At 36.2% G+C, this 15,000-nt stretch overlaps 1 pseudogene; it reads right to left on the reverse strand.

Moving 5' to 3' along the window:
• The window catches only part of LOC137615848 (glutamate receptor-like), a 146,721-nt pseudogene that overhangs the window by 67,518 nt on the left and 64,203 nt on the right, over positions 1–15,000 (reverse strand).

Genomic DNA, 15,000 nt, shown 5'->3' on the forward strand with positions numbered 1-15,000 from the left:
CACTCTCTTCCCCACTGGAGTTAATTATGTGGTATTTGCTTTGCTCTGCACATTCTGAAAATTAGTCTGACCTTGCGAGTTCTGGTTTGACGGCCCAGGATCAGCGTTATTCGAAGAACTGTTTGTTTGTTTCTGAACTACATTGACGTTTGGCTGTTTCTTCTTATTAAAATGAGGATTTTTCTTTTTATTTCCATATGGAACTGACTGTGGAATTGGCTGTGTATTTCTAGGATTCTGTTGTGTCTTACGCGAGTAGCACTGACTATATGAATGAGTCGAACTATTATGTATCGAACAGAATTTCGTTCTGCAGTCCGCGATCAAGTGACCTTGACGTTTGCAATTATAACACGTCATTCCCGCAACTTGACTATTATTAACTACATTTACTTGTTGTGGCTTTGTTTCATTTTTTACAAAAACTTGAGTTAACATGGGATCAAGGTCAGGACACTTAGACATGTGTTTCTTTATCTGTTTATATACATCCAATTCCGTACTTGCAGGCGTTAACTTTTTATCAAAACACCGCACTAAAGCTTCAGGCAACATAAGTGTCATGCAAGTTAAATACATTAATCGTAAAAAATCTTTCACAGAGATGTTATCTCTAGTAACCCAAGTGGAATTACCTAAAATATCTTGATATTCATTAAGCCTATCAGCTATGAGAGCTGCTCTCTCAATAACATTAAGCCGAGTCATAGTGGCTTGATTAAGTGTATTTCTTAACGTTAATACTACATCCAAGGCTTCTTCACCCCCATAGACCGCACGTAACCTAACTTTGAAATCATCCCAGGTAACTGCTTCTTGAAATGAAACACCTCTTAAATATGCACTCGCATCCCCCTTAGAAAAATCTATAAAACTTTTAGCTTCTTGTAATTGTACAAAAGGGTCTACGATTTGTTTGGCATTTAAATGGGCATCGACGGATGAAATCCATGACTCCACATTTTGAGGCAAGAACACATTAACCCGACCCTGAAAAGGAAGGATTGCTGACCTAGCATTTACAAGTGTCACTATCGGGAGAGGGTTTACCTGTTCTGCGTTACTTGGTCCAGGGGTGGGGCTCACAGGGGGCGTCATGATTACGGTATTTCTTTTCCTATCTCTTCGACCCCTTGCAATTCTATCAAAATATCTATATGAATACAGACATCCACTGCGTAAATGCATAAGCACTCAGTGATAAAGATTATAACAAAATTCCCCAAAACAATGTTACTAATACAGAGATATTTCCCGAGAATTTCTGAAAGAAAACGGAACACAAAGATATTTCCCGAGAATTTCTGAAAGAAAACGGAACACAAAGATATTTCCCGAGAATTTCTGAAAGAAAACGGAATTAGCACAAAGAGAGAAAAAATTCTAGATGAGAATTCGGAGTTGAACACAGTTTCCTTTAATGAAAGGAAAATAGAAGATTAGCAAACCACTCATCCCAGTAATAATCGACTAACGACTCGTGATAACTACACTTCACTGCTCAATACTGAAATGAATAAGAAAATGTACTTGTACTTAGCTTTATATGGTTTTGTGTGATGTCGTCATATCCTCTCTCTCTCTTGATGTTTGGGTGAATGTTTTCGGTCCGATTTCCTCTCTCTCTCTTGATGTTTGGGTGAATGTTTTCGGTCCGATTTCCTCTCTCTCTCTTGATGTTTGGGTGAATTTTTCGGTCCGATTTCCGTTGAATGTAGTGCTTCCTGGATATGTTTTGTAAGCGTTGAACGTCAGTCCTTGATTTTCTTAGGATGTTGATTGAAGATCCAGTTCATCAGTTTGTATGTATAACATTCATTAAATGTTTTATTCTTCGATGGACTATGATACGTAGTCAAAATTGTAGATTCATTACTGTTGATTTCTTGAAGATCTTTCTCTGGTTTTTAGAGTTTTATTCGTTGATTCTTGAAGATTTTACTCTGATTCTTAGAGTTTTATTCGTTGATTCTTGAAGACCTTTCTCTGATTCTTAGAGTTTTACCGCTGCCACCATTTATTAGTGTGCTACTGTTGTTAACACACATTGAGTATGTTAGTTGGGATGTTACATCTTCCAGTAAAGTCAATCAAGTTAACTTTAAAATGATTTATTCTTTAAAAACAACAGTGTTAACATCTCCATCACAGGAGTATAGCTGGTTTGGTCGGATGACCATTCCATATGATGTATTGATAAGAACTGGCTAAAATATCGATATCACAGATATCGTATAGTCAGTTATCTCAGCATTTAAACAAATAATGTAAACTAAACATTAGTATAGGAAGACACCTGCATCCGGTGGCGACACAACTCTTTCTCATGGTTCGTATTTGTGTGTATTCTTCATAAAAATGTTACATTGCTGAGATATGCTAATCGCATCCTGTTATGATCTGTCTGACTACAGCACTTCTCACGCTAGCTTCTACTTCCACAATGACGTATTACGTCATGTGTTTTAAACATGTAATATATGATTATTACACATTGGCACTATATAGTGTTATGCTAGATATAAGTATTGATATATACGTGATTATATGTTTATGGTAATAATGTTGTATGTACATAGATATATATATATATACATATGTGTGTATATATATGTATATGTATATATGTATGTATGTGTGTATATATGTATATATATGTATGTGTATATGTATGTATATATATGTATGTATGTGTGTGTGTATATGTATGCATATATATATGTATATATGTATATATATGTACAGTATATATAAGTGTATGCGTGTATATGTATATATATATGTGTATGCATGTATATGTATATATATGTATATATATGTACAGTATATATATGTGTATGCGTGTATATGTATATATATATGTGTATGCATGTATATGTATATATATGTATATGTATATGTATGTATATATATATGTGTGTATATGTGTGTTTATATATGTGTATGTATGTGTGTATGTGTATATATATGTATATATGTGTATATGTATGCATATGTATATATGTGTGTATATGTATGCATATGTATATATGTGTGTATATATATGTATATATATACATGTTAATCATGTGTAAGAAAATATTTATATGTAAGTATATGTATGTGTCTGTATATGTATACCAGTATGTGTACACATATGTATATGTCTATGTATATATTATGCATGTTTGTGTATGAATGCCTGTCTGTGTATACGTATGTATATGGCTTTTTGTATATTTATATATAGATGTGTTTTACATATACATATAGTTTTGCTTATGTATTTATATAGATAAGGCTACCGTTATTTATATAAATAAACTGTACTAAAAGTCAAAAATAAAAATTTACCTGTCACTAGAAAGGACTCTTTTTGGCAGGTGTCTAATGAGGTTGGATCTCCGCCCAGTAAACACCTGACCTCAGCCTAGGTAGCTGGTATGGGAGTGTCATTGTTCTCTAAGCCTCTATATGTATGTTCGTACGTTTACTTTCCCTATAAAATGTAAAGAAACCTCTCTCAATAAATCAGTCCTCTGAAGAAGTATCACGAAACTAGTCAGGACTTAAATCGTATATTTCGTATTTTCATTTTCCCTGTGGTTTTTCTGCATACATATATATATATATATATATATATATATATATATATATATATATATGTGTATATATAAATAAATATATATATATATATATATATATATATATATATATATATATATATATATATATATATATATATATATATATATATATGACCCGAGTAGACGGATAATGAGACGTCAGTATATGGGTTTTCTTCATTCATTACAAAAGGTTCGTTCGTAAGTACACTACAGTGGAACCTCTACATACGAACGTATCTACATCCAAATTTTCCAACATCCGAAGTAAAATTCGAGCAATTTTTCGACTCTACACCCGAATTTTATTTCGACACACGAAGTAAGCAATTTTCGTCGTACCAGTTGTATCCGAATTTTTCGACACGCGAAGTACAATTCGAACACGTTCCTACTCTATACCCGAATTTTTTTTTGACACCCGAAGTAAACAATACCCGTACACGTAGATGGTACTCATAGCGCCGGATGTATTTTTTATTTCCGCCGATAGAAGGCAGCACTTCGACCTCAGAGGGACCCTCAATTAGAGTGGCTTGGGTCCTTCCTCTGTTCTCGTCGGCTTCGTGTGGTTGTGCCCTGTGCGTTCTGCTATTAACTGTGTTTTAATCATGATTTTTTACATTCATCCCTTTACGGTATTTTATGTAAATCATGGGTCCTAAAAGGCTTAGTTTCGCAAGTGGTAATGGTAGTGGTGAGAAAAGGAAGAAGGAAATGCTTTCTTTAGAAGTAAAGCAAGGAATTATTGAAAAGCATGAGCGTGGCATCTGCGCGAGTGAACTTGCAAAAGAATATGGCCGAAACATGTCGACGATCTCGACAATCTTGAAACAGAAAGAGAGTGAAAGTGATTAAAATTAATCATCAAAAAGAAAAAAAGAAAATGTAAAAAAAAATATAAAATATAAAAATAAAAAAAAATAAATGAGCTAAGTTAGGTTAAAGTTCACTTAATGTAAGTTAGAATAAGTTACGGTAGTGTACGTAGTCACCCTCTCTACCTCCTCGCCGCCTGTCCGTTTCCTCTCTGCGTAGCAAGACAGACACCTGCGCTGGACTTTTAAGGTAAAGTGACGCTAAAAACCTGTTTCTTATTTATTATTTCTTTATAAATATTCTTTTTTACATGTCTATTATCTAATTTAGTGTGCATTATTGCCATGTGTAATTATGTGTAGTAATTTATTTAAGAGTTATCATAGGTTTTTGGGCTCAACCACGGATTAATCCTATTTCAATGTATTCTTATGGGAAAATTCGTTTCGACAACCGAACATTTTCGACACCCGAAGTCGGTTGTGGAACGGATTAAATTCGTATGTAGAGGTACCACAGTATACACAACTACCCTCTCAGGTGAGGGAATTGTCAACTCGAGTGCCCACCTGCAACTAAAACTCCCTTCGTTAGCAAAATGCAACCATTGCAAAACATGCTGAGACATGGGGTTTTGTGGAATACTCTTGAATATTGAGTTCATTTACCTTGACGAATAACACATATATATACATGAATTAGGACATTACTCCCGCCCCAAGCTCCTCACTCTGGGAGGAGGTGTGCACTCGCCCTCACTAGTCTATAATATATGGAGGACACTCCAACCCGGAATAGGCATGGCATGTACTAAACAGAAATGTAACATAATATATATATATATATATATATATATATATATATATATATATATATATATATATATATAATCACCCCCCCCAAAAAAAATAACACATCTTCCACAAAAAAATGAAAAAAATGAAATATTGCATGTAAAAATGTACACAACACAATATAAATAATTCCTCTCATTTCTTCTTAAGACCTCTGCAATCAAAACACAGAATACCCAAAGTGAGAAAAAAAAAATCATAACATCAGTTTTACATAATCTCATCAATAACCTCCCTCTGGTTGCGGACAATACGGGCTTCTTGTGCGGGACAGGAGTAGGAATAGATATTCCTTCATCTCTCGATTTTACTTGTCCAGGTTTACGGTACAATTTCGCAACACAACTCACTACCACCGTTTCACCATTTATGTAAAGCACTACAACACTTGCACTTGCAACTTTCAACCGGTGGCCACTAGCCGTTTTCCCGAGAAAATCAGTCATCTTCCCGCCCTTCTCTTATAACATTAAGTATAAGGTATTCACATCTACACATTCTCTAACACTGCCTATCCTCAAGGCTGAACTTTAATCCCGCAGCCGCTTGCCATTCGGGAACCATACCGGCCCCAGCAACCAAATACAGCATCCACCTGACGGATCTCACTTGACCTATTTAACCTCTGATTGTTTTTAGGTTCACTCAGCAATGATATACGTATTTCCACACTCAGCAAAATTATCACAACATTTTACGTATACATTTAGCATCAACATAAAAAAACACATTGTCATCATCAAGTTTATTCAAAACACGTCAAATGAAGAAATGATGTCTGTTCAAATAACAACAAGAGCAGAGGAAAAAAAAAATTTCTACTCATCAACTCGAGCGATGTCATATATGCAGGGGTAAGGAGGAACACTTGAAAACTACCTCTTTAGGTACCACATGTATGTGTGGCTGATGATGTTCAGACAGTGCGCCATTAACAATGCTTTGTATCACAACTGTGTTAGACTTAACCATCTTTACTCGGTACGGACCCAAATATGCTGGCTCTAGTTTGTGTTTCCTAGGTTGTAATCTTTTCAAATACACACGATCGCCCACAAATACTTTTACCGGTGCGGTTTTGAACCGACCATCATACTTTGAGCTGTGGTTTTCATTAGCTCTTTTCAAAAACCTTTCAGTGGTGTTCATTACTCTCCTCAATAGATTTAATAAATATACACGGTATTGCTCAGTTGAATAATTTGGCAATTGTTGCGAATTAATGAGTACCATATATGGTAACACAGGATCCTGTCTTGTCTCTGAGCGAAGCATTATATGCAATGTTCAAAGCTAGCTCAGCTGTAGGAAGCATGGCGTGCCAATGAAGGGGGTCATCAGCCACTAAGTAATGCAAAATTCGAACTACTTCCCTATTATGCGATTCTACTAAGCCATTTGCTGAAGGCCTATATGCGGTCACTGAAAAGTGTTCAATTATCATCAAGTCCGTGACCGATTTCACCACCTTATTCATAAACTCGAGACCATTATCACTTATCAAAATTTTTGGGCAACCAAACCTAGTAATGAAAGAGCCCAGCGCCTGGGCTAATGAATTTGCCGATTTATCCAACATTGCGTAAGTATGAGTGTACCGAGTAAATGCATCCACAAATACACATATATACTTATGTTGTGTTAAACCAGTAGGAAATGGTCCTACTATATCCATATGCACTCTATAAAATTCAATAGGAACCACAGGCCACTTTCTGGCTTCTGGTACAGTGTTTTTATGTTCTTTGAAATAGTTACAAGCATGACAACCTTTTATATAATTCTCTATAGATTTTTTCATTCCTAACCAAAAGAAGGGTTCACGTGCTCTTCTTAATGTTCTATCAATCCCTTAGTGCCTTGCATATGGACTTGAATGTACAATGTGGATGGCTCGTATAATTGAAGAGGTTGGAAGAACTACCCGTGCACAAAATTCCCCTCCTCTCTTCTTGTAAGTACAATATAAGACATCATTTTCAATAAAAAAAATTCTCATGAGGCACATTTAGAAATGACGGATAACTATCCGATTCCGCTTTAATCACTGCTCGCACTCTTTCCATTCATTCCTCTTTTTTCTGTCCCTCTCGGACTTCTTTTATGTCCCAACCTCCCAAGTTAATCAAACCTGCATCATCAGGGCATTCATTCTGGACACCCCTGGTCATGTTCTCGGTCACCCACATATATTCATCTTCGACGCTCGTCTCTCTCTCTCTCTCTCTCTCTCTCTCTCTCAACATCTGCAGCTCTCTCTCTCTCCCGAGTCGACTCTCTCTCTCTCTCTCTCTCTCTCTCTCTCTCTCTCTCTCTCTCTCTCTCTCGAGTCGACTCTCTCTCTCTCTCTCTCTCTCTCTCCCCGTCTTCTGCATGCACATCACGAGTACTCTCATCCCATTCTCTATTTTCTCTATTATGATGGGGGTCTTCAATATTTTGGTTACGTTCTTCGTTCCTCTTTTGTGCCCTATTTGTTACTCCTATTACTGCACCTCTAGAGAGAGCATCAGCTACCTTGTTAGCTTTACCTTCTATGTGGTGAAAACCCTTTATATTAAACTCTAACAATCTCTCAATCCATCTCGCTTGACGAGAGGTTAAATAATTTTTATAATACAAATCACATATGGGGCGATGATCACTTTGCAACTCAATCGATTGACCTAATAAAAAGAACCGATGCCTCTCTAGAACCCAAAGGATAGCCAAAGCCTCTCGATCGAATGTACTATAATTATTTTCTGCCCCTTTTAATGCCCGGGAGGCAAAACAAATGGGTCGCTCTCTGCCTTTATCATTTCGTTGAGAAACTACACCACCAATAGCTACGCTACTCGCATCTGTTGTCACTAAAAACGGGCGGTCAAATCTAGGATATGCGAGTAATTCCTTGCTAGTTAAGGCAGTTTTCAAATGGTTAAAGGCCCTTTCTTCTTCCCCTCCCCAATTTATTACTCTTTGTTTTTTTAAAGCATCTAAGGGTCTCGCTATCTCTCCAAAACCTCTTATGAATTTACGGTAATAACCCGCGAGTCCTAGGAACCCAGCTACTTCCTTGGAGTTACGCAGCCTAGGGAAATCTCTAATAGCTGCTACTTTACTGGGGCAGGGTTGGATACCTTCTGGGGTTATTATGTGACCTAAAAATTCGATATGTTTACAGAAAAATTTGCACTTTGACAAATTTATTTTCATACCATTACGTCGCAATGCTACTAAAACTTTATGAATATTATTATTATGTTCTTCGGCCGTTTTCCCTGTAATTATGATATCGTCTAGATAAACAAGAACATTATGGCCAATTAAGGGCGACAAAACCGCCTCATTACTCTAGAAAAATTACTTGGAGCATTTTTAACACCAAAAGGAAGAAAATTAAACTGAAATAATTGATCGTTAGCTATAAATGCCGTTTTACATTTACTGTCTTCCTGAATGGGTATTTGATAGTATCCAGATTTTAAATCAACAGTAGTAAAATATTTGCTATCCCGTAGTTTCACAAGTAATTCTTCGATCGAGGGCAATGGAAATGCATTATCCTTAGTGACTGCATTCAATTTCCTATAATCCACACACAATCTTACTGAGCCATCCTTATTCCTAACAGTTACAATTGGAGAAGCCCAGGGGGATTCGCTCTCCTCGATTATCCCTTGTTCCCTTAATTTATTAATTTCCCTTTCTATCTCTCCCTGGAAATGAATGGGTACCTTATAAGGCCTTGACCTGATCGGCTCCGCCTGCCCAGTTTCAATGCTAAACCGATCAATCCTCCCGGGTGGCTCATCTCCAATTGCAATTACATCGGAATAATTATTGACAATGTCACTAACTATAGGCTGATATTCTGAAGGACATAATTTTCGCACTTGCATAATCAAATTCTGGGTGCGTTCGTCTGTGCGGGCTGCAGTTGTGGCTCCTAACATCCCGTTATAAGCAATTTCACATAACTCTAATTCACACACAGAATCACTTCCTAAAACAACTCTTTTATTTGACAAATTAACTATCGTCATATCAGCTATGTTCTCTTTAATTTCTTTCAAGCCCTCTAATATCATATGGGCCCAATTGTCATGGGGTTTAACAACTACCTTTGTTCCTTCCGCAAAAGGGCGACAAGGGGTCACAGATATGCTCGTAAGGGTTTGGGGAGACAACACTTCTCCTCTCTCAGGTACAGCTGTTACCCTACTTAAATGTCTCTTCGAGCTAACACATGCACTTTCTGTCTCATGAATTTCGGCAAAATGTATAACTCCTGCTTTTATTGTTATTGCAACTTTTCCCCCAAAAATACAAATTTGATTATTTGAGATAAAATCTATTCCCAAGATAGCATCGATTCCTGGAATTCCCAAGGTGGGCAAGACAAAAAATCATGTGTAAACTTCACAGACCCCACCTTGAATTTGACGATTGTTGTATGGTTTATGTGTAGTTTATTTCCTCCTGGCGTGTCAAGAACAATGGATGCCGCTGGCAGTAGTGGATTTGATGAGAATTTTTTTAATCAATGAAACACTGGCTCCTGTGTCAATCAGCGCTGGAATGGATTTATCTTGCAGGTTGATCCTAACTGCTAACATTCCTAGACGGCCATTGCAAGATATGGGGCACGGGCCAATGACCTCATCTGCAATGCTGCTGCCCCCTAGTGCTGCGGGGGTGAGGTCAGGGGGTACCGATGGAGGTCCCAGTGCCTGCTCTGTCACGTCTGTCGTCACTGCTTCCTCGGCTACTGCTTGTGATGTCATGCGGGGGGGGGGGGGCGCATCAAACTCCCTTGTCTCCCCTTCCTCTGTTTCTTTTTCCTCGGACGTTGGGCGGGGGGAGGTGTGCGTGTGCTATAGCCCGCCCGTCCTGGGCGTTTTTTGCTGGGCGCTCTCGAGATAGATGACCGTAAGCCTGACAAGTGTAACAGCGAGGAGATCTTTGGGTGGGGCACTCCCTCATCATCGGTGCCCCTCACCCCAACACTACCAACATCTAATTTGCTGACTGCGTTCTCCTCTACCCCCCTCCAGGTGTTGACTGCCTCTCATGGCTGCCAACTTCTCGGAATCGGGCCCATTATTCTCAGTCATTTTTTATTCTGGGAAACTGTCTAAAATGTTCTGTATCACACTCACTACGTCTGCTAATGAGCGATTATAATCGAACAAATAACCACATAAATTCAGGTTTACCAAACTGCGAATATGTTTATGGGCAATTGCCTTTTTATCACCTTCTGGGAGATTGGCACTCTGGGTAGCAAACGAATCGCAATCCCGAAAAATGCGAGTTGCAAAACAAAGAAGGGATTCACCTTCCCGTATTTTTGGTTTGTGATTTTCTTTTAGGTCTCCCTTTCTCGCATCAGGCTAGGCATACATCTCAATCATCCGTCGTTTTATTTCAGTATAACTTCTTAAACTCTCTTGCGGCCAACACATTACCTCCATTGCCGGAGCATCTTTCAACAATCTAATTACTTGAATCGCTTTTTCTCTTTCCAACCACCTATATGTAGCTACTTCAAAGTCTCTCAAAAACACTTCAATCGATTGAAACCCTTCGTTAGGACGTTGATCATCAAAAGGCCTAACACTTGCCTGGAGTTCTGTTAACTTTCTAACTACGATTTGCGTATCTTCACTTGGCTGTGCATGTGTACTTTCAATTGTGTGCGTTTGAACTTCGTCCATGTACGTCGGATATGCTGTGGATGTGCGCCGCTCCTGTTCTCGTTCCACCAACAGTCTGTTTATTGACTGTTGCAAGTTATCTAACTTATTTTCCAATTCTTTCGATCTAATTTCCTGTCTGTATTCTTCACCGGCAACGCTATATCCCACTGCTCCTTCGTTCTCATCTCCTGCAGCAGCAGCGTCTTCTATGTTAGTCCTTGTGTATCTAGGCATCTTGAACTTTTATTTCATCGGCTCAAAGAACAACTTCACTCTCAGCATACACAAACAGATGTATCTTTTTTATACCTGACGAATAACACAGACATATATACATAAATTAGGACACACACACACACACACACACACATATATATATATATATATATATACATATATATCATCATCATCATCATCATCATCATCATCACCTCCTATGCCTATTGACGCAAAGAACATTGGTTAGATTACTGTCAGTCGTCTCTATCTTGGGCTTTTCAGTGAATACCTCTCCATTCATCATCTCCCATGTCATCTCTCAGCCATTCAGCCTGAGCCTTCCAACTCTTCTAGTGCCTTGTGGAGCCCAGTTAAAAGTTTGGTGAACAAATCTCTGTTGAGGAGTGGGAAGAGCATGCCCAAACGGTCTCCATCTACCCCTTACCATGATCTCATCCACATGAGGCAATTGAGTAGTCTCTCTTATAGTTTGATTTCTAATCCTGTCCTGCCATTTAATTCCCAATATTCTTCTGAGGGCTTTGGTCTCAGATCTACAAAATCTGTTGGATATTGTTTCATCATCATACCATTATTCATGTTCATTCAGTAACACCGATCTCACTAAAATAATATATAGCGTGACTATTACATGTAATTTCAGGGGATTTGATTTCCAAATGCTGCTTAACCTAGCTCTTATATATATATATATATATATATATATATATATATATATATATATATATATATATATATATATATATATAATATATATATATATATATATATATTATATATATATATATATATATATATATATATATATATATATATATATATATATATGTATATATATATATATATATATATAAATATTTATTTATTTATTATTTCAAAGCTGGTCTAATGTAGAGTAAATAATTTATTCATGTATTTTATTTATATATTTTATATGTGTATTTAAGAGGTGAATAGCCAGCTCATAAGGTGAGTTCCTCTCTTGTAGTTTTAAGTATGTGTATGTAAATTGCATAAGATTTTCGTCGTTCAGATCATTGTATTTTTCATTCAAGTCAGTATATGTAAATTCACGTTATTTTAAAGAATTAACTTTTCATTTCACGTATTTTGCTATGAAATCTTGCGTAATCTTGATTAAGTATGCAGTAAGAATCTTATGAGGTATAAACGAGGGCTTATGTAGTTTTTTTTATGGTATTGCGTCATATTTGTGAGAAATTACACAATTCTTATAATTGGCACATGTTTAGAAGGCTCTTGAAAAAACCAGAGTTAATGTTATCTTTTCCTTTTTATTATTCCAAGAATGGGGGTGGGTGGGGCTGCTGAGAGAGGGTTGCCTTGCAAGCGAGGTTAGATTCTCCTGTTCAATATATGATAATTGGGAACCTTACGCTGTGAGGCGCAGCCCCCAACCTTCTAAACCCCTTTCCTAGAAGAATCTAGAATAACTAAGTCAATATATGTGTGCCCCTGGTATTGCGAAGGGCAGAAGAGAACCAGCTTTTCCTGTGAAAGAGCCAAAGTTTATTCTCTCTCTCAAGTACCTCGAGTATGTGTCCTCTCCAAATTGATTAAGTTTGTGCCCGACATGTATCATGTGCAATGTGTTAAAACGTTAATATTATACGTAGGCCTACTGGTATTATATAAATTTTTGTAACTGGCCCTGGGAGGTACATATGAAAATGTGAAGTGTATTTAATTTGGCTTAACTGTTCGATTATTTCGTGTGAGCTAAAAACTCTTGAGTTTATCAGTTATTTTATGTAATTTCTATAAGAGTTTAATCATTAAGAGTGTTAAAGGTTAATTATTTTCATTAATTATCAGATTAAATATTTGTGTAAAATTTAATTTCTAGTGAAACAAGTGAATATATAATTTTCAGAGAGTTATATTGTCTTGTCTTGGTCTAAGGTTTTATTCAGATTTAATATTTCGAGTCAAGCGATTATATGATTTTCAGAGTGTATTATTTTCTTCCCTTAGACTGAGTTTTTGTTCAGATTTAATATTTCGAGTAATTAATTTTTGGTGCAAATTCTTTCAAAGTGTTGTAATTTTCATAGAATATATTTATTTTTGTAAAGATGGAATTATTTCTATCATCGGTATTTGTCACAGAACTCTCTGGTATCTCTGTTTAAAAATCGAAATAAAAGCTTGTTTTGAATAGTTCTTAACAATAATTACCCAGTTTGTTTTGAGTTTATGCAAGAGACCTTTGGATATTCAGTGTATTCATATATTGCTGTCTGGGAGTTATATAATTTCCTCAGAGCTCGTGCATTATTTTTTTTTTAAGTGTAATAGATTTATGTAAAAACAAATAGATGAGTTTGGAACTTTGGAGGTTGTGTAACTTGCCAGCCATAATATATAATATAATATATTTTGTTACCCAATATATATATATATATATATATATATATATATATATATATATATATATGTGTGTAAATAAATAAATGTGTTTGAATTTACTGGTTGAAGAAAGAGCTGCGAGGGTTTCACATGTGACTAGATGTGCATTGTGTGTTATGGCAAGGCATTTATGTTAAATTTTGCAGTAAATCGAGTGACTGCAGGCAGTATATTTGCACCTAGAGGAATCTTAGAGTAAATGTGAGAACTATTATGAAGGACATTAAGGATAAATGATTCCAATAATTATAAGGAAGTGTTAAATGTTACAAAATAGAATCTTAGGCTATAATATGCATGTGGGAGCATGACGAATGGTTTAGAGTGAGATTGAAACTGGGGACCACCATGTCTCTAAGGGCACTAAATATTTAAAGTAATGGCATGATAATGAAAGTCAGAATCCAAGCAAGAGATGTAGTTTAAAGAAGTGGGGTAATATTTAGTCGTGTATGAGGTGAAGAATGGAAGATGTGCAGATGTAAGTTTTACAAGAATTCAAGGTTGAATAAATATGCAGTACCAAGCATGCCAAACTAAATGTAAAAATATTCAACATATTAAAAGCAGAGAACTGTATTACAGTTCTTTCCCATAATTCTATATATTTATTAGAGATGATTAATAACGAAAAGGGAAAAGGGAATAGGTTGCCAGAGCAGGTGAAGTTCGTTCATTCCTAAACAAAAAGTATTTGTGAGAGCCATCAGTTCAAAAGATGCACCTTAGTTTAACCTATGAAATTAGAAAAATATAGCATAAGCAAAGTTTTCATCATGTTGTGGTTTACTTCTAACTAGAAGTAAAAAAACAATAATACACAAAACCTTAAAAAGTGAATTACATCTAAACTAACTTTTCCAGGTTTTTTTCAAATTGTTCAAGAAATATAAGAAATTGAAAGGTGTGCAAAATATTTTGTTCATGTTTTATAATACTTAAAAATTACAATTACCAATATAACTTCCCAATTCCAACCAATACAATTACTGTTAAATCCTTTGCCATGTAGCCATCAAAATGTTATAACATTTCTTTAAACACCACCCAGACAAGAGTATAGTGAAGTTACCTCCACAGAAAATATCTGTAGCAAAAGGAAAGGCTTGAAGATTATTGTTGGTGCCCTTGAAAGAATGATAACTAGATCTTCCCCAATTGATAGACCAAAATCTACTGCCGCTGAGCGGGATAAGCTTGGGCTGAAATCCAAAGGTGCTATATCTGCTTCCTGAAAGACACAAGAAAAATATTATATTTATCTTCTAATGCACACTAACAGACCTAATAAATTAGGTGTTTCTTGATACATTAGGAATCCTATTTTCACAAGTACAGACCTCATTTTTTGAATGAACTGAAAATAGA

The sequence above is a fragment of the Palaemon carinicauda genome, chromosome 22, assembly GCF_036898095.1.
Source record: "Palaemon carinicauda isolate YSFRI2023 chromosome 22, ASM3689809v2, whole genome shotgun sequence".
Lineage (NCBI taxonomy): Eukaryota > Metazoa > Arthropoda > Malacostraca > Decapoda > Palaemonidae > Palaemon > Palaemon carinicauda.